The sequence below is a fragment of the Lissotriton vulgaris genome, chromosome 5 (assembly GCF_964263255.1).
Source record: "Lissotriton vulgaris chromosome 5, aLisVul1.2, whole genome shotgun sequence".
Taxonomy (NCBI): domain Eukaryota; kingdom Metazoa; phylum Chordata; class Amphibia; order Caudata; family Salamandridae; genus Lissotriton; species Lissotriton vulgaris.
In genome coordinates this window covers 803,617,411-803,638,999 of record NC_141693.1, presented here as the reverse complement: position 1 = coordinate 803,638,999, position 21,589 = coordinate 803,617,411, and positions in this window count along the sequence as shown.

Sequence of the window (21,589 nt, the reverse complement as noted above, 5' to 3'; positions counted from 1 at the left end):
GCGGCGTTACAGGCAGTGGCGCAGATTCTCTTGCCCGCTCCACACAGTGAGACTCCGAGAGCATTGGTTATATCTGCTGCTGCATCAGCAGAATCTGGGGACTCCCTCGACACTCACTCCCAACTGCCGAAGCTCACTCCACGACTGGCGGATGATATCGCCTAGCTAAGGTGGAACTCTGAGTCAACCCTGGTATTCGAACACCTTGCATATTCCCCGAGAACTCCAGGAACAGAATGAAGATTGCATTTGGACTTGAAGACGGGTATGTCAACGCCTTTGGATCTGGGCTGTGGCCTGACCAGGGCCGCTTGGGGACATAAGTATGTGATAGAGCCGGGACGAGGTGCTCATGCCCTAGTTGCATTAGGCGCCACCCCCACCAGAAGGCATTGCCTAACTGCTTGAAGGAGGCATTCTGTACTCATGTACTAATTGGTTTGTACGCTCGGGTGGTTAGCGGTTGCGCTGCTGCCCTAGAATTGGGGTGTCAGGTTTTACAAAATGTGTATGAGTATGCAGGTAATGAGGAATAGTTACATTAGGCAGTGGCAGACGACACACAACACTGATCACCCATGGCAGGCTCAACCGTTGGCCCCAGAGGAGTAAAGTTCCTTACCTGGAATGTTAGAGGCAGGGGTTCAACAGTGAAATGCCACAGCATACTCAGCTACATTAGGCAAAGAGGGGTGCAAATAGTCATGCTTCAGGCGACCCATCTGACCAGCGGGGAGGGACAGCGCCTCAGACGGCACTTGAGGGGACAGTTGTACACCACATTATATTCTGCCTTCTACCGAGGAGACCTGGTGTGGATCCGCCCGGGAATACTATTTGACGCGACACAAACACTAATTGACCCAGAGGGCAGATACGTATTGATTAAAGGGAGGCTAATGGGCAGGGAAATAACGATAGGTAGCATTTACGCCCCTAATCAGGAGCAGCAGCAGTTCCTCTGTGCACTCTCTAATCCGTTTGCAGGGATAGCTGCACAGGACGTAGTGTTGGGTGGGGACTATAACAGTGTTGTAGACACCACTGTAGACAGGTCTACGCCACCACTACATGGTGCACTAGCCAACTCCAACGCAAAAGCACTTAGAACTTAGATGCAGCACTGGGATCTCGTAGACGTGTGGAGACTACATCATGGCCAATATTTTTCTATTTCTAGGTTTGGTAAAGCGCAACAGCTACCCCAGCAATGGGGCGTCCCGGCGCTAGAGACAGGGATGCACCAGAAGAAGAATATAGGGATTATTCTTTCTATTTCCCCTTATATCTATTACACACCAGGTTGGATATGTTTCTTTGCTCATCTCACATTACGTGCGCATGTCCAATACAGAATATTTGGGATGTACACTGTCCGATGATAGCGATTTGCTCCTGGTTCTCTTACTCGACCCCAAGGTACTAGCTAATCCAACTTGGCGCTATGACTCCAATATGTTGGAGGACACATGCTTCCGACAGTCCCTACAATTAATCATAACTGACCACTTCTCCAATAACCAGGGAACATCCAGTTCATCGCTGGTGGAATGGAACTCTTTCAAAGTGGTTATCAGGGACAGCATATGGGGAAGACCGTGGGAGTTAGAAGAGAGATCATGAGCAAACTCAAGCGTGTGGATCTCAGATGCTCAGATCCACATGCTTGAGCTCAGACTGGGGCCTCTAAAGAATATACAAACACAACTATCCCAAGCCAAAAGCACATATAATGAGGCAATTGACAGATTGCGCACCCTCGATACTAAAGAATATCGGAGGAAACAACACGCCGAGGGCGGGAAATCAGACAGACTGCTGGCATGGTTGATACAGCCAGAAACTCAAGGCTCTCCTTTAACTAAGTTGCAGACTGAATAAGGCACAATGTCTTTACCCCGGCAACCATCAATTCATGCTTCCTACAATATTATAGGGTCCTGTATGAACGCCCATCAAATATACCAGAGACCCAAATCCAAGATTATCTAGACGCGACCCCTTTACCAACTATCGACATAGTGGACTAGAAAGATTTAGGAAACGCTGTAGGCATTCACGAAATCAAGGTAGCGATCAGCAACTTGGCAAAAGGGAATACTCGGGTCCAGGTGGACTCCCTGATGAGTTCTGCGTGGCATACAGAGATCAGCTCGCACCCCACCTTGTGAAGCTGTATGCCGACTCATTAGAATGAGGAAAAGTGTTCTTTTGATCGGCATCATTTGTACCGAGACTCCATTGCTTTTTCATTGCCATCTCGTGTCAAACACTTCCACACGACCCACCTGGTCGTTTCTGCTGATGCCTGAGGAAAATCTAACTAACACGATAACGGCCATCTTGCAGCCTGCATTTCTGCCTTGGAACTGTCGCACACCCAACCCCCCCTGTTCTTGCAGTTCAACAGAAAGCCATGAGACACTCACACCCTGTGTAAATGATTTGTTTTCCATATCCTGCTCCTAGCCTAGTAAACATCCTTGACACCGTGATCAGGTTATCTGGACAATGGTCTGACTGCTGGGCCTTGATCAAGGTGATTAAACAATGGCCTGAAAGACCGGGCTTTGATCAAGGTGATTAAACAATGACCTGAAAGACTGAGCCTTGATCAAGCCGAGTGAACAATGATTTGTGTACCAAGCCTTGACCAGGTCACCATCTACAAACGTTGTCTGGATCTGGTTATCAACTACAAACACTGCCCTGATTGAACAATGAACGAACAGCCAAAAGACTGAGATGAAAAAGTATAAAAGGCTTGTAAGATGCAGAGTAAAGCAGCAGCCTCCTTTGTCTTGTTTCTGACGAGCTTGGGACTCTGTTCCATAGCCCGGGCTATTTGAATAAATCTGAGTTCCTCCTGCAGACGAAGGCTCCTGTGTCTCTTTTTACTACGTATGAAGGGTATGGAAGGCTTGGGCGGTTCCCCCGCCACCGAGATCCAGTAAGTGGGTTAATCCGGTTCTTTAAGAACACGCCCAATTGCCGACAACAACCAGAGAGGCCCTGGTGGTACCTATCCCTAAGACAAAGACGGACACCCCTAAAGTCACAGAATTCAGACCACTATCCATGTTAAACATGGATTTCAAAATATTGAGCAAAGTGTTAGCAAACAGGTTGCTCCCACACATGTGTACCCTAGTTCATATGGATCAAAATGGGTTCATACCAACAATATCCACATCAGGTAACCTCATGCGACTTTATAATGTGATGTTCCACCGGGACCTCCCGAACCATCCAGATGCGGGGGTCATGGCAGTGGACCTTGAAAAAGCGTTCAACTTCCTAAGATGGTACTTCTTGATTCAGGTAATGCAGGCCTTGGGCCTAGCAGAGGGTTTGATCAAGAGGGTAGAGCTGCTCTGCACTCACCCACTGGCCAGGGTTAAGGTGGGAGTGCGATTTTGCACTCCTATGAGATACATAGAGGAACCTGACAGGGATGCCTTCCCTCACCCCTCTTGTTCACACTGGCTATCGAACCGCTGGCCGTACAGTTTAGAGCTGAGAGGGACCGTCTTGGCTCATGCTGGATGGGAGGGGATTTATGATTTCCCTTTGCGCAGATGACATCCTCCTGTATTTGCGAAATGGTGAAGAGGGGATAAGGGCTGCAATAGACATATTAAACACCTATACTGTATTGACTGGACTAAAGGTGAACGGACATAAGACACATATTTTTCCCCTGGACCCTGCAGCCTCCTGCCCCCGGAAACTCCAGATGGACAACAAGTGGTACCCTAGGTCTTTCCGATACCTAGGTATCCAAATATTTTATGAACAAAGTGACTTATTAGATGGCAACCTGAACTCAGCCCTTCGCACACTCAAAACAACAGTGACATTTTGGCGATTCCTTAAACTTCCCATTATGGCAAGGACTGCTGCGCTTCCTAAAATGGTTATGCTACCACACCTACTCTATTTCTTTGCGAACCTACCAGTGCTTATCCAGAAGGCCTAGTTCAAAGAATTAGATATGTTATTGAGAGATTTGATCTCTGATGGAGGCAATAAGATAGTATCGCTGGCTATCGCCCCAGAGACGGCCGGAGGACGGGGGCTGGGGGCACCAGACTTTGAGGCCTACTACTTGGCCCCTCAACTACAGTGGCTGGCACAGTGGTTGGAGGTGATTGGCCTGGAGTCAGTAGACTCTCCCCCCAGAACGACCCGAAAAGGGAACTACTGACCCGACTGACACTCCCTAAGAAGCAGGTTTGATCCCAGGGCACCTTGATCAACCTAATATGGAGTAGCACTGACTGACAAACAATGTCCACGCTGTGCACAACCAGACCCTGATTGTGAGAAGTTGGCCTGATATATGATGTCTCCAATTCTGGGGGCACCTTGTATCAGTCCAAACAATCCCTTATGGTGGTGGTTGTAAGTCAACCTTATTGACAAGCTATCCTAGGGGTAGCATGGACTAAGCAGCCTTCAGGCTAAACTCAAGAGGGCATGTGAAGCCAGCTGTTTTACCAAATACAATCCTGTAATATCAAATGAAAGGACACTACACAAGTTATATATTATAAAAATATATGTATTTATTACTAGAATAATCCTCTATACTCTTTATGAGTCTAGAAGCACAAGCGTTTAAACAAAAGCACAGTAAAACATATGAAAGTTGCACAATTATGGATGAGGCCAGGGGCCACTCAAACCATATACTAAATAAGTGGTATAAGTATCACTAATCGAACAGTGGTAAGGCCTGGGGCCTTGGGAATCGCTGGGTCTATTCGGGACTAGCAGTGATGAAGTCGGGAAAAGCCAGCGGGACTCGGGTGCAGCGCTAAAAGCACAAGCATGCACCAATGCAAAGTCAATGGTGCGTAAAAGTTATCGAGTTACAGTTTTAGGAGTCTTCCGACTGGACTAGAATTACCAAACTTTAGACTTAGACACTAGAGGTGTATACCAATACAGGAGCACCGGCGTTCATGAGTTACCTCACCCACAGGAAGCGGGTGCATAGGTGCCAAAGTGTGTTGGGTTTCGTCACGCAGTTCGATGGTGCCTGGAGATGAAGATGCTGCAGGCGTCCAGAAGAGAAGTGTTCAGTTGGATCGAAGATGTAGAGTACCTGAAAGCAGAGGGGACAGAGTCTGGGTCACTCAGCAGTGACCAGGGTGGAACCTGGAAGGAACCAGGCAATGCCAGGCGCAATCAGGTGGTTGTTGAGAAGCTTGTCTCCACTGCCACGTGGACTCTGGGGCACCGAGGATGTCCAGGAGTGGATCACGGGCTGTCGCACAAAGGTTCTCGCTGTCGGCGGTGTCGGCTTCCAGATTGGAGCTAACAAGCCTTGGCAAAGGCAACCCACGCAGGATTCAAAGATCGCTTCTTACTCGGACCAGCAAGGTCAGAGTGGGTGCTCCTTTTCAGAGGAGCGAGGGCCAGTCTGGAGCAACCAGAATAGCAGTGTAAATTCAAAAGTTCAACATTACTGGGGCCGCGGGCCAACGAGCAAGCGACCGGACCAACGCGTTGAACAGGAAAATGCAAAAGGGCCCCACGCAGCACTCGGTGAGTGTGGAGGGGAGAGCTTTGTGGCAAAAGCTGCTCGGGGCTGGGCTTCTCAAACCCCAATGCACAACGTCGAGGGAGCCTCGGGAGCTGCACGGTCAGCACTTCGTGGTTTTTTAAGATGGCCGGCCCCGCGCTTCAGGTCGCCTCCACTGATCTCAGATTTGCTGGGACTGTGGATCGGGCTGTTGGAAGGAAGGAAAGTTGGGTCTTGTCGATCTCTGTCACTCGAGTTCCGGCAGGAACTGCAACAAAGCAAACAGTGAGGCGCTGGATGGTGCCTGTTTGCACAGGGTGGTCACTCCTTGACCACAAGGGAGATTCTTCAGTCTTCCACGTCGAGTGGGATGTCGAAGGGTCCAGAGTTTCATTTCATAGGTTTCAGTCAGGATAATCTGCTGTGCGCTGGCACTGCTCCCACCTTTATTCCAAATCTGTGGGCTGGATTACCTGCTAGGTCCCTCCTATGGTGGGACCCAGGAAGGGGGTGGTTACACCCCTTTCCCTTTTTCCAGTTTCGCGCCAGGACTGGGGCTGGAGTGCCCCAGAACCGGTTCGACTGGATTTCGCTTGGGACACCTTTTGTGCCCCAGGCAGTGTCTAGTTTCATTCAGCCCACCCTGCCCCAATCCACTATCTCCTGTCTGGGGAGGTGTAGCACCTCCCTGCCACAGGAAACCTTTTGTCCAGGCCTCCCCTGCCACGTTTCGGTCAGCAGTAGGAGGTCAGACTTGTGTCTGTGGCAGCAGCATCCATTTTGTGATGCTGAGGCTCTAGTTAGGATTAACTGCGTTTTAGCAAAGTAACATGTCTTCTCCCTCTAGAAGGGTGAAGTGCTAGCCCCGTCGCCAGGATTGGCGAGGGGGTAGTATTCCAAAGCATATGACACCTTACACGACATGTTTTGATAAAGCCAAACTAAAGTTAGCTAGTAACCGCGAGGAATATAATGCACTAAAGAGTATATGGTATGGCAATATCCCGGAACAGCTAAGGGAGTTGGTCCCGACAGCTGCAGACAGGCTCAGCTCATGCTAGAGCACCATCTCACATAAAACCAAGCACTCTGCCTCCAGGATTGTTAAGGCCTGCCATAGGAGTGACTGATAGGTATATATGTGTCCAGATATAGGTTTAGATATAGGTATACTATATCTAAGCAAGGGGTGATTACACCACCTTACCCCAGCTGAGTGATCAGCCAGTTGTGTCAATTTGGATAGCCAGCCTGGGGTGGCAAAAGATGTGCTGCAGCCCCTGGTAGGCCTTGGGTGCACCTATGCCCTGGGTACCTATAGTACACTGTACAGGGGCTGATAAGGTGACCCACGCCAATTTAGTTATGCTCCTAGGGTGCATGGAGTCCATTTTACAGAGAGAGCAGATAGCCTGGGGCCCTGATTAGCAGGATCCCAGGCCAACTAAGTCGAAAACCAGCTAAACACAAGGCAAAAAATCTGGGGTAACCATAGTCAGGTATCCACCTTCCTACACTGATTTTAAACATATGATTTGGAGCTGCCCACCCCTCTCAGTATACTGGCAGCACGTCCTTAAGTCACAGCACACGGTCCTAGCCAGTACTTTCCCCTGTGCAACGGATGCATGTATATTGGGCCTATTCCCCAGACCTAAACCTAAAAAAGTAGGAAATCGATTTATAGACCTGGGATGGAAGTCCTCTACTGGTATGGGTATAGTGCACTGGGAAAAGGATGTCACTGCCTGGACCAGAGTGGAGGAATGAGCATTGATGGAAGAGGACAACAAGGGACTGCGACGCTGTCCCATAGTGGATCTGTGGTCCGAAGTAGTGCGAGAATGGGAAGCAAAAGATGTAACTGAAGATAGTGACTCCCCTGTGACCCCCTAAGCTCCCTCACTCCCCTAAACCAGCTCGACCCAGAGTAGGGTCCCATGCACAGACAGATTATACAAGCTACAGTGAGGGGCCTCCAGCTCGCATCTGCATTAACACTGCTACATTTAGAGTGTACAAGCCTGCCTGCCACAAAGACTACATACCAGAATACACATAACTTGCTCTTACCACTAGACGCTCATAATGTTAATAAGTTCTATAAAATAAATGTCTTATTTATATATACAGTTATTGCATTATAATATGGAGTTGGTGTTGGATATGACTTGACACCCGCCCTAGCAAAAAGAGATATCGAACACTGATCCCTCGCGAGACACTGCATTGCATGAATGACAAATGCCTTCCTATGTTATACGAATTTTGCTTTACTGTAATACTATGTTCTGACATGCTTTGAATGTCCAAATGCTGAAAATTTCGTAAAATCGACAGGCAATATATGACTATGTACCATACTGACTATGTAAAAATGAATAAACAGACGTTTAAAAAAAAAGGTTAGTAGGGCAATATATAAGATGCGCAAAATTGAGGGTTTTTTCCCAGCTTGGGCATGACTGAAATGAGGGCCACTCCCATTGATGGAGAAACAACTTGGAAGTCGGCTATTTGATTAAAGAGGTCGGTCAAGTGTTGGCTGAGGTCTGAACTAAAGGCCTGGTAAAATTGAGCATCCATTTGAGCTTTTTCTATTGTTAACTTGTAGATTCTGTTAAGTTTGTGTAGGTGACGTTTGTCTTGATTGCTGTTTGTTTTGAGCCAGGTGCGTTGCAGCTTTCTAAATTGTTGTTTTATATTTGATTTAGTTCTGTATTTCTCCAAGGTGCTTGTTTTATTTTGTCCTGTTTTGTTGTTCTTGGTGGTATTAGGATATCAAAAGCTTCCTATAGCTACTCATAAAGTTTTTTACTGAATTTATTGTGTCTAGAGCTGTGTTGGATGTTAGTTGTGTTTCTAAGTTTTCAAAATTGTGTTTGAACTACGGTTGATAGTAGTCCATGTTAACTGGTCTTAGGTGTGTTGATTTGTGGTGTTGTATGTTAGAAAGATACCAAATGGTGTTCTGACCATGTAACTGGAGTAATCCTTTGAAAGGTAACTAGTTCTGGATGCGCAAAAATTACATCTAGGATGTTTCCAGTAATGTGTGTGGGTTTCTGTACTATCTGGTGTAGGTTCAGTGCCATGGCAGCCTGTGTGTGCAGTTTTAAACTGCCATTTTGACCTGGCAAAATAAATCTAAACCTCCCTTTTTATTGCATACAAGTCACCCCTAAGATAGGTCCATACAAACCCATATGGCAGGTAGCGTGGAATTAAAAAAGTCAGACATGTACTATTAAGTTTTACATGCCCTGGTAGTGAAAAAAGTTCAAATTCATTTTTCACCATTGCAAGGCATACTTCTCCCATAGTATAATATTGGGTTACTTTATTACATTTAATAATTGATAACTTTTGGTTGGTAGCAGGTAGAAAAGTCATGTTTGGTCTCTGAAGAAAGAAATTCCCGATACCTCTGATGGGGAACACTCCAGAAGCTTCTCCCACTTCAAAGTAAGCATCAGGTATAAAAGGTGGGCTCACAGACCCACTCTTCACTACACTCTTGGACCTGTGGATACTACAGAAGAAGGTGCTTGAGGCCAGCTGATCTGCTGCACTGCACCTGTAACTGAATCTGCCTGAGCCTTGCTGGTCTCTGCTGGAGTGAGTTGCTGATCCCCAAGAAGTGCCCCGCAGGTCCTGGACCCTTGGTGTGGCTTCCATTGAACTCATCCTTGAACTAGTTCTGGATTTGGAAAAATGTCATTGAGGATGTTTCCAGCAATATGTGTGGGTTTGTGTGCGATCTAATGTAGGCTCAGTGCCATGGCAGCCTGTGTGCAAAAACAACAGTTGGTGGACAGAATGCAGAACAATGTCATACATTCACCCCAGTACAGCGATCTGGGCCTAAATCCATCGTTTTTTTTCTCACCATGCCATTCCAGTTTGAACCTAGCCATGTGCAAATCAGTCTTGACCCTGTGCCCCATGGGAACAGTCCAGCCCGAACTGCAAAGCCAGGTCCTCCCTGGACTGGAAACAAGCATCCTAGGACCGGTTTCGGGCTTTCAGCCCTCATCAGCCAGGATAGCTTGATTCCAGTGGTATGGAGAATACAGAACTCACGTCTGAGCATACCCGTCACACTCGGGGTGACAAATTCAAAAACAACAGTTGATGGACAGAATGTTGAACAATGTCATACATTCACCCCAGTACAGAGATCTGGGCCCAAATCCATCGTTTTTTTGCTCACCATGCCATTCCAGTTTGAACCTAGCCATATGCAAATCAGTCTTGACCCTGTGCCCCATGGGGACAGTCCAGCCCGAACTGCCAAGCCAGGTCCTCCTGGACTGGAAACAAGCATCCTAGGACCGGTTTTTGGCTTTCAGCCCTCATCAGCCTGGATAGCTTGATTCCAGTGGCATGGAGAGCAGAGGACTCACGTCTGAGCCTACCCGTCCCACTTGGGGTGACAAATGCAAAAACAACAGTTGTTGGACAGAATGAAGAACAATGTCATACATTCACCCCAGTACAGAGATCTGGGCCTAAATCCATCGTTTTTTTGCTCACCATGCCATTTCAGTTTGAACCTAGCCATATGCAAATCAGTCTAGACCCTGTGCCCCATGGGAAGAGTCCAGCCCGAACTGCCAAGCCTGATCCTCCCTGGACTGGAAACAAGCATCCTAGGACCGGTTTCGGGCTTTCAGCCCTCATCACCCAACAACCTACTGCATTTCTCCCAGCCTGGTTTTCGCCCTGGTTTCTCCACCGAAACTACGCTCCTGGGTGTCACTGAGAACCTTCGGCATCTGTTAGATAGAGGAGACACAGCCGTACTGATTTTACTCGATCTGAGTGCGGCTTTCAACACTTTCTCTCACAACATACTCCTCAGATCTCTGGCATTGGTGGCAAAGCTCTTGAATGGTTAAAATATTTTCTGACTAATCGGACTTTTGAGATTTTCTCTCATTCGTCTACCTCTAAAATTTATCCTTCACCCTACGGAGTGCCCCAGGGCTCGATTCTCAGTCCTCTCCTTTTTAATTTATATGTCACTCCCCTGGCTTTCATCGCGGACCGTGCTGGGCTCACCCTGTTTACCTATGCCGACGACTCGCAAATTGTCTTTTCCGTTTCACAATCTGACCAAGCCTCCTCCTCCCTCCTTCAGTCTGGTCTTAAGGAATATCCAGTTGGATGAACCTCAACCTGCTTAAGTTGAATGGAGGGAAGACTGAGGTCTTGGTTCTTGAGCAAAAACAAAACCTTTGGAGTTCCAAGCAATGGCCATCTAAAATGGGTCATCTCCCATCTCCATCTGAGCACGTGCGCAACTTGGGAGTGACTATAGACAATGGTCTTACAATGCAAGGACAAGTAAACAAAGTGGCAGCCATCTGCTTCACTATTCTACGTTGGCTGAGGAAAATCTTCTGGATGTTGCCAAAGGACACCCAGAGGTCCGTAATCAATGCTTTGGTAGCTTCTCGGCTGGATTATGGAAACATACTCTACCTGGGAGCTACCAAGGCAGTTACGAGGCGCCTCCAAATGATTCAAAACGCTGCTGTTCGCCTGCTTTGCGGCTGTAACAAAACTGATCACATCACAGGGCGCCTTCGAGATCTTCACTGGCTTAGAGTAGAGAGTCGAGTTAAATTTAAAGCCCTGAGTTATATGCACAGAATTAATACTGGGAATGCCCCCAGCTACCTGAAATCACTTGTAAAAGTCTATTCTCCTGCTCGCTCTTTTCGTTCATCTTCACAAGGCCTTTTCTGCGTGCCCAAATATAGACCTGCAAGAATGGGCAGCAGATCTTTTTCTTTTTTAGGGCCCAAACTCTGGAACTCTCTTCCCATTGACATCCGTTCTGAGAACTGTTACGTCCGTTTCCGCAAAGCCATTAAAACCTGGCTATTCAATCAGTAATTCATCATTGTTCTATGTCTTGCGACTCCTTGTCTTTTTCAGCGCCGGGGAACCCTTTTGGGTAGCTGTCGCGCTCTATAAGCCTAATAAATAAATAAATAAATAAAATAAATAAATAGCTTGATTCCAGTGGCATGGAGAGCACGGGACTCACGTCAGCATACCCGTCCCACTCAGGGTGGCAGCCTGTGTGTGCAGTTTAAAACTGCCGTTTTGACCTGGCAAAAAAGGAGAAATCCTTACGATTTGGGCTCTTTGGGACAGTGAACTGGCCTGTTTGCGCCAAGATCTTACCGCCTGCGCCAACTGCCAACGTGAAGCTAGGATGAACCCAACTCTTCGTGCTACAGTGACTGCCAGCGACGGTCGGCAATATGTGATCTGCACTTCAGAATATAGCATCAACAGCCCACGGTGACCTCCAACACAAATCTCCAGTAACAACAGTCGTTGACACCAACAAGATCTTCTCAGTACAATGACAGCCATCTCCGACGCCCTGCCAACCCTTTGAGCTACAGCAGCGACCATCCGCAACGCTCTTCCTGCTCCTCTTGACCTCCTCCAGAGCGAATTAAACTCTTCTTGGTGGACTTTATAAGATAACTTTTTTCAGCTAGACTAACCGTGTCTTTTTATTTGAGGGGAAACAGTCAGCACAACGCCGACTCAGCCATGCATTTTCCCCTATACGCAAGCGCTACCATGCTTGCCTTAACGACACATATGCGTGGTTAAGGCAGTGCGCAGTCTAGCTTCTGCTCGGCGGAAGCAGGAAGAAGCCAGTAACAGAGCCAGAGGACACAGTGAGGTAAGGGCTGAGCTTGTATGGGTTGGGGGTAATTTTCAGGTTTAGTGGGTTGGGGGAGTTTCCAGGGTAGGGGGAGTCTAGATAGTTTTCAGGGATGGGGTCAGGATAGTTTTCAGGGTGGGGCGGGGGGAGTCGGGTTAGTGTTTAGGGCGGGGTCCGGGTCATTTTCAGGGCTGGTGGGGGAGTCGGGGGAGTTTTTAGGGCTGGTGGAGGGGTTGGGTAGTTTTTTGATTAGGGTGTTAGGCCTAAGCGCAGTGGAAGGGGTTGGGGTCGTTTTAGGAACAGCACAAGGGTGGAAGGGGATTGGGTAGTGTATGCAAAGGGGCAGGTTTTTAGGCCTCAGGGGGAGGGGAATGGGTAGATGGGGTAGTTTTTTGGGCTAAGGAGAGGGTGGGGTAGTTTTAGGGCTCGGTGGGGGTTGGGTAGATTGTTCATTAGGGGTTAGGCAGTTGAAGGGGTTGAGGTAGTTTTAGGGACAGCGCTGGGATGGGAGGGGGAAGGTTTTGGGCCTCAGAGCGGGGGGCCAGTTAGGGGGTTTGTAGCTTAGGGTGGGGGAGGGGGGTCATAGTAGTGGCGACATTAGCCAAGCATACCCCTTTACCATTCATGCCTTTACCACGAAATTGCATGGGAAAGGCATGCGTGGTAAAACAGTGCATGGTTAAGATGCATTTGCGGCTCAGGCTGCGTGGTAGAGGCACGTGTGCTTTAGCCATGCTTACCTCTATCATGCAACCGTATTTCACTCATGCACACAGTCGGCCTGAACTTATGACTTTCACCCAGTCTTGCTGGATCATATAACCCCAAGTCGTGCTTTGTGCTTTAAGATGCTATACTTGTCTTAAATCTTTGAAATTGCATATTCCGGTTTTACTGATTGGATTTTTATCATTTTTATTTAAAATAATGTATGATATTTTACTCTATGTTTCTAAATTGGTGTGGGGTTTTCCTTGTGCTGTGTTTTAACTTTATCATTGTTTGTGGGCTGCATAAATACTCTACACACTGCCTCTAAGTTAAGCCTGACTACTTTTTTTTGGCAAGCTACCAGAGTCTTAGGCACCTGTTGATTTAGTGGCTTTTTGAAGTTCACCTGACAGGGATTGTGGCTGGTGCTTGAGAAGGGCCTGCACCGCCCTCAACCAACAACCTCACAGGCACCATTCCTCATCCTATTAGTGTTAATCAATTGCTATGAGGTCTGCAATTTGCAATTTACAACTTATACCTTTCACTTAGCTCTTCGACCTTTTTCAAAGTAGCATCATCCTTGGATAATGTAATCTTGTGTCTTTTTTATGGTTAACATCATTTGGGATTATGCAACCTTATGCCTTGTGTAATAATCCACTTCTAAAGTGAAGCAATCAAACAACATTGGGTAAGGTCCTCGCTATTTTTTAAAAAAAAGCATGAATAAATAATTAGAGAACCTTTCTCCACATACCTAGTTCCCTAAAGTGTTTTAAATGTATGGAATTCCTAAGAATTTTAATGAATGGCTTTCATGTCGGAAAACTCTTTGCTGTCTGTTTTCTCCACAAAATCAATAGATCCTTTCCATCTGTTTTACTGGGAGAGCCCCTCTAACACCTTTTCTCCCATTCCTCCCTTCTTTCCTCTTGTCAAAGCCCTTTATACACCCCGCCTAACCCCTCTTCTCTAACAAACGTTTTTTGTTTCTTTATCTCTGTCCTGTACTTCTGCAATATCATAGTATCTCCACCCCAAGCTATACCCTAGAACCTTTGATGTAGGTGAAATAGATTTACCTATTTTCAATTACCGAATTTTACCGATTCGGTAATTAAAAATCGGTAAATCTATGGGGTGGACATGTAGGTATTCCAGATGTGCTGGACTACCGAATCGGATGATTTCGGTATTTACCGATTCGGTAAATACCGAATCGGTAATGCCCATTCATTCCTATGGGCTTTGAAGCCCATAGGAATGAATGGGCATTACCGATTCGGTATTTACCGAATCAGTAAATACCGATTTTCACAAGGGTGCAGGGGGTGTCACTTTGACACCCTCTGGCACCCCCAAAACAGGCTCGGGTGCCATGTGGCAGGCATACATGCCCTAAGGGCAGGTCTGCCTGTCACATGGCATAGGTGTGCATGCACACCTGTGCATGCACACCGGAATGGTATTTTACCATCAAATTGGATTTGATGGTAAACTACCGATTCAGTAAGGCCTCTGGGACTCTGAAGAGTCCCACCTACATCTGGGTGGCTCACATTCGGTAAATTTACCGATTTTTTAATTTACCGAATCGGTAAACTTACCGAATCGGTAATTTTACCGATTCAGTAAAATAATGCCCCCTACATACCTATCACCTATTCACCGATTGGTAACGGCCGAAAATACCGATTTTCGGCCGTTACCGACCGACCTACATCTGGCCCTTAGTGATGAATAAGTCACTGCACAGGGTAAAAAAAAGGTGAAATGAAGTCAAAGTCATAAGAGTGGCTAAAGGTTCTTTCAACATTGAAGAGAGAGGATGGTGGAGTGTTGTTTCAGAGTACTCAAGCCTGCTAGTGGGCTTGTGGGTTCCATTTCTCGTGCAAACCTCGAGCTGTGGAATACTACGAGAGATAACCGGTCTTCGTTATGGAGCGGGGCGGAGGTGGAAGTTCATGTCTCCCCTGTACTGTGCGGGTTCAAGTTGAGAAGTCTTTGCTACAAACCGTGTACGCGCTTGCGTTGCAACAATGGCGATAAGCGACTTGAACCCGATGATCCCACTCGCCAGATTCTAGCATTAACGTGTAGTTTATACGTTATATACATTACAGCACAGGAAGATGCTAGGGATATTCCCTACTACTGCCACCTTCAGTCCCTACAGATTGAAGATCTAAAGGTGTGTTTTTTTTAAAACTTAGGGTAGCCTCTTGTCGGCTAACCAGAAGATAGGTTAACCGTTGAAGACATGCATGCTAATGTGCAGAGGGCGCAAGGACAGTGTCAGGAACGTATTTCACTGTGACGTCTTGAGAGCCTCGAATGGAAGTCCATCACAGGAGTCTGCTACGGCGTTGACGTTGACTCATTAGGTACGTCGGAATGGCTATTTTGGATTGGTCACACCGTCATTGCTGGACAATGGTGCGTCACCCAGTTGTTACAAAAAGGGGTCTAAGTCCTCTCATGTGAAACTCCATCGATATTCACAGTGACACGCACACCAACCGTGTCACATCGAGAAAGGACAAATAAACTGCATCTATGCTCTCACACGAGTCTCTCCCATTTCTTCATCCACTGTGACACGCACGCCAAGCGTGTCATATTGAAGTATTTACAGTTTAATGTGAAATATATTTCATGCAAGTCACATCAAGGGATTGACATGGATGCAGCCTTTGCAGAAGGGGACATCTGAGGTATTTTCTAATTCGTTGCTCTTTTGGGGCTTACCACAGGAGTATTTGCAGCAGTAGATGTGCACACAACCTTTTACACAAGTAGGGTCCTTGTGTATTGTTGGTGGCTCAAATCTTAGGGTGCACATATCTGTGCAGAAGGTTTGCAGAAGATTTGGCACTTACTGTTTTTAGTCTGAGGCCATGGCTACCATGAATCTCCCTGCTCCTTAACCTTTTATGATTAAGGATGATGAAATAAGTAGCCAAAAATGGGAAGAATGGAAGGATTTCCTTATAAACTATTTAGGCACCTTTGAGAGTTAGGAATTATCACCTGAAAGGAAGAAAAGAGTACTTTTACATTGTTTGCTTTCAGGTGGATTAAGAGTGTACAACCGTACTGAGAAGAAGCTCAGGAGGTGAGGGAAATGCGTTCACAAGAGCATTAGCGGATTTAGACACTTATTTGGCTCCGACAGTATGTAAATCAGTACACTGTACACCGATTCAACTTTTATAACCGGAAAAAGGGGCCAAATGAGAAGATTGAAGACTATGTGGCGGCCTTAAGGAAGTTAGCCTTGTCCTGTAAATTTGGAGTGATATAGGAAGAAGAACAACACGAATCTTCAAGACAAACTTTGGGTCAACAGTGATTAAAGTTTACGCGAAATTAGCACCATTATTAGCAAAGCTGAACTTACCCCTGGGTGTGCCAAAACTGTAGTGTCAGCTAGCAGATTAGATAGTAGTGAGGATATCGTCAGAATAGTGAAGGGAAATTATTCACGCACGAATGTACAAACTACAAAAAAAGTTGAGAAACAACCTCTGAAAGAAAAAGGGGTACAAACAATGTCACAAGGAGACGTTTTCTGATTTAAGAGGGAAATGTTACCGTTGTGGTAGTTTTTCACATTTAGCACATGATAAGAAATGTCCTATCTTAGGTTAGAAGTGTGCTAAATGCAAGTTAACAGGTCATTATGCATGCGTATGTCGCCGATTGAAGTCTGTGAAGTGTGTGGTTGATGAGTATGAACATGGGATGAGAGTTTCGAATCGGATGGTGAAGACTCACAAGTCCTCTGTTTACATGAAGAGTGTTGTGGTGCAGGAAGTAGACAAAGGAAAAAAAACAGTGTGTGAGATTGTGGTGGGTGGTGTGCCAGTGACCCTTATGGCTGATTCGGGCGAACCGCACACCATCATCAACAAATGGGAAAATTAGTAAGGAGTTGGAAAAGCCTGATGTGCACTCTGCCAGCTATACTGGTGAACCCATTGATTTACTGGGCTATCACAAGCTGACATTTCAATTTAAAGGAAGTCAAGCAGAATGTAAACTGTACGTGTACTTTTCAGGACCTTGTGTGTTAGGTTAGAGGGATCAAGGAGAGTTTGAAATACTATTTGATCCCAACAGTCCTGACCCAGTGTTACGTGTTAAAGGAGAGGAAAAAGAGCTGTGTGGAGAATATGTATCTAAATTTCCTAACGTGATTACTGGCAGTATAGGTGAACTCAAAGGACTCTCCCACAAAATAATCTTGAAAGAGCACTCATGTCCATGCACCCACAGGGTAAGGAACATTCCCATGAGTGTCAAGGAAGACATGGTTAGTGAAATCCAGAAACTAGTGGATCGTGAGATAATAGAGCGTGTTGAGTCCTCAGATTGTATCTCCCCCTTGTCGTAGCGCGCAAGGCTAATGGCCATAACCATTTGTGTGTGGATTTAAGAGAGCTCAATAAGAATATTGTTCTTGATATGTTTTCTCTCCCTAGGATTTCGGAATTGTTATCTGACACTAGGAACATGGAATGGTTCTCCATGATCGATTTAACCTCTGCGTACCGCCAAGTGCTCCTGCATAAAAGCAGCAGATATTTAACTGCTTTTGTCAACTCTATTGGTATTGTCCAGTTCAGGCAGGATCCCTTTGATTTGGCATCCACTACTGCCATGTTCCAATGTCTCATGCACTTAACATTTAAGGACATGAAGAACACAGTCTTCTTCCAAGACGACATTGTTGTCATCGGTAAAAACAGAGAGGAACACAATAAGGTCTTGTTGGAGGTACTAAGAACTTTGGAATTGAATGGGTTGACGGCAGAAAAATCCAAATGCAAGCTTGCTAGGAAGAGCGTAACATACTTGGGGCACGAGTTAAGCTCATTAGGAATTTTCCCCAAGTCTGAATTAGTAGATGCCATCAGGAAAGCGCCTGCACCTCAGAATAAAGATGAGGGCAGGTCTTTCTAGGGAATGGCCAAATTTTATTCGCACTTCGTCTACAATTTTTCTGACAAAATGTTTTGTATTAGGCACCTATTCAAACGAGGAATTAAGTTTGAATGGACTGAGGAATGTCAGCTCAGTATGGAATGCAGCAAGAGAGATGTTTGTTCTGCACCAGCACTTCGAGGTTTTGAACCCATACTTAAAACTTTCATCACGACAGACACAAGTGGTAGAGGCCTGGGAGCTGTTTTATCCTAGATGCAAGAGGATGGAATCGATGGCGTGATTGCATTTGCATCTAGAGCACTCACCCCGATGGAGGAAAAGTATTTTGTGATTGAGAGAGAGGCCCTGGGTTGTGTTTAGGGACTCAAACACTTTAAACAGTATGTATGGGGGACCTGAGTCACAGTGAGAACAGACCACAAACCACTCACCAAGGTCCTCACATCTGAAGGTTTGAATAATGTGTCTCTCAGAATTTCATGCATGTCTGTACAGTTTTTGGACTTTGTGTATGAAATCAAGTATGTGCCTCGGGTAGGTAACAGAATTGCAGATTTTCTGAGCAAATGCTCATTACCAGTTAATGATGAAGCTAAGAATGAATGGGACAACGGGTTAGTAGCGATAATTTTTGGGAAGGAGGTAAAAGGATATCTCATGAAGATTGGATCAAGAGCATTACTCAGGATGAGGAATTAATTGCAGTTGTTGAATACATTCACAGTGAGTGGCCTGAGAAAGCTCCTTTACGTAAAAATGTGATTCCTTTCTGGGAAGCAAGGAATTAATTGTCCATAGAAGAAGAATTGTTGCTCAGGGGTGGCAAATTGGTTCCACCAAAAGTATTCTGTGACAAGGTGATCAAGCTTTGCCACAAAGGTTACCTAGGTATTGTGAAAAGCAAGTGTAGAGTTAAACACTAATACAAGTGGCACGGAGTAGACAAATATATTGAAGGGTCATCTGTGAATGTGTTGAGTGCATTCATTTGGCTAAGAGTTTAATTACCTTCGAACCGACCTTACACCTCTTTGTTGTTGCTAGCATGCTGTGGGAGTGAATTGGTATTGATATTTTTGGTCCAGCAAGAGGCATGGATGGATTACAAAAATGCTTTTTTGTAATGATTGATCATTTTTCTAAGTGGCCAGAGGTCAAGGTAGTTGACAGGGCGGATTCAAAAAACCTGTTTTGTTTCTTAGGTGTAGTATTTGGACATGAGGGTCTACCTAAGGATTTGGTTTCAGACAATGGAGGAAAGTGTGTTGGATAGTGCTTCAAGAAATTTATAAGAGAGACAGGAACTGTGCACAGAACTACGTCTCTTCCCCATCCAGAAGGGAATGGAAGCATTGAGCACTCCATCAGGGTGATACAAGGAATTATCGCATTGGCGTACAGTAATGAAAAGGATTGGGAGGATGAGTTGAGGAAGACTGTGAGTGCATACAGAATTACCTAGTGTGAGTCCACAAGCCGTTCCCCTTTTGAGTTCATAAGAGAGCGATCACCACGTACTAAGGACAATATGGGATGGTTGAGTTGTACTAAAATCGTCTCTTGGTCTGCAAAGGAAGTGAAAAATTCCCTTGAAACTAGTCAGGCTAAATTAAAAAACAAGTATGATGAGGCACACAAGGCAAGAAGAGTGAGTTTGCGGGTGGGTGATGTTGTCTAAATAAAGAAAGGAAGGTTGACACAGAAGGGTGAAAGTAAGTTCTCTACCCATCTTAAAGTAGTGAAGATACTATGCAATTCTGCTCTACTCAGTGATGGCATGGTATGGCATGCAAATTGAATTGCACTTTTCAAAGGGATTGTCAAGGAGGTTCAAGAAGAGGTGGTGAGGGGCAAGAACTCATACCATGGCACTGTTTTGGGGCACAGGTAAAAACGTTTGATTGGGTCACAGATGTGGTCTCAACCAAGGAAGTGAGCAAATCAACTTGCAAGTTCATTTGCCACAAGAGTACGAGTGGGACTGCGTGTGGAAATGGTGAAGGTGGTGTACACATGAATGGGGAAAATACAAAGAGTGAGGAGGTCACCCGAGCAAGACATACTTGTGTCAAACCCAAAAGATTGGAAGATCATATTTCACACATATACAATTAATTGATACTCTTTATTTATGTATGCTTCATTTGAGATCTTATTGTATTTTGTAGTCCTTTTAGTTTGTAGCTATTTAGGTGTGTTAGTTCTTAATGTAATGCTTTAGTTTACCTTTGATTTGTAAGGAGGGGGAAGTGTTGTGTCAGAGTACCCGAGCTTGCTTATGGGCTCGTGGGATTCCATAGCTCGTGCAAACCTCAAGCTGTGGAATAATATGAGAGCACAGCGATCTTCGTTACGGAGCTGGGAGGAGGTGGAAGTTCGTGTCTCCCCTGTGTTGTAAGGGTTCAAGTTGAGAGTAAAGAAAGTCTTTTCTACAAACCGTGTACGCACTTGCAACATGAGGGAGTGTCTCAAGGAAGACACCAACGCAAATGAAATATCACTTAGTGATGATTAAGTCACCGCACATGGTAAGAAAAGGTGAAACAAAGTTCTCTGCTCCAGTGAAAGTCATAAGAGTGTCTGAAGGTTCTCTCAACATTGAAGGGAGAGGATGGTGGAGCAAGAGGGCTGTGGTAAACTTAATCAAGGACAAGCTGGCGGGGTGTGGGAGCATTTATGTAGAAGCAACTCAAGTGAGTGCGGTGGAAAGCCAAATAAACTTTAATGGAGGATTTACAGCGGGAGTAATCCGGCCGATGCCTCTTGCGAGAAGGTATGCAACCACTCTGGAAACGACTGAAGGCTTCTCAGGGTGCGATGTGGGTGGTGGGCTCCTTTCCTAGTCGTCGCTAAAACGTGACAAGCAATTTTTCATGAAAAGAATTACTCCATGCGGAAACATAGATTTTCTTTGTGTACAAATTCTTCCTTATTTGAATAAACAGGAGACCAAGTTCCGGAGATCCTTCTCTGCTGGGTCACAACTTGAAGTCCAACATTTGCAACCATGGAGAAGGAACTCGAACGGCAGGGCCAGATTAAATACAAACATAACATGGATCATATTGAAGTAACACCAGGGAGTAACTCAAGGAAGTCACCAACACAAATGAACGACAGATGTCCCAGCACTAGACACAGATTGCCTACCTCGTGCCTCTATACTTGTACCTCTACCAATATCCTAGTAGACCTCATCCCCTACACCCTTGTACCTTTAGCTACACTCTAGTATTTATTCCTCTAGCTGTAGCCTAATTAAACTCTATACCTTAGTACCTATACACTTGCTTATCTCCTCGCCTTTCACTGAATATACCCACGTTCTTCCTTACCTGTTTTACTGTCCCTTTCACTTTGCTTCGATTGTCTCCCCTTTTGTGTGTTTTTTTGTTGAATTTCCTCAAGGTTTTTGAGGAAAATGGTGTTCCTCATTTTGGGAAATAATCCTAATGGGGTTTAGCCAGTCTGGTTTAGTTAGGATTGGTGCATCCCTCGTACATAATGTAAAAATGTAAAACAGTTGATTGTGCTTTGCAATTTGCGACACACTAGGGAGGCGGGGTATCATTGAGAAACAAACTCTTCCACTTGTGGCCTAGCAACAGTGGGGAAAAAACATTCTACTGTTGCTCCGCCATAGCAACGAATATTCTGATTCAGAACCTAGCATTCATGCTAATGGCGCACTATGAGTG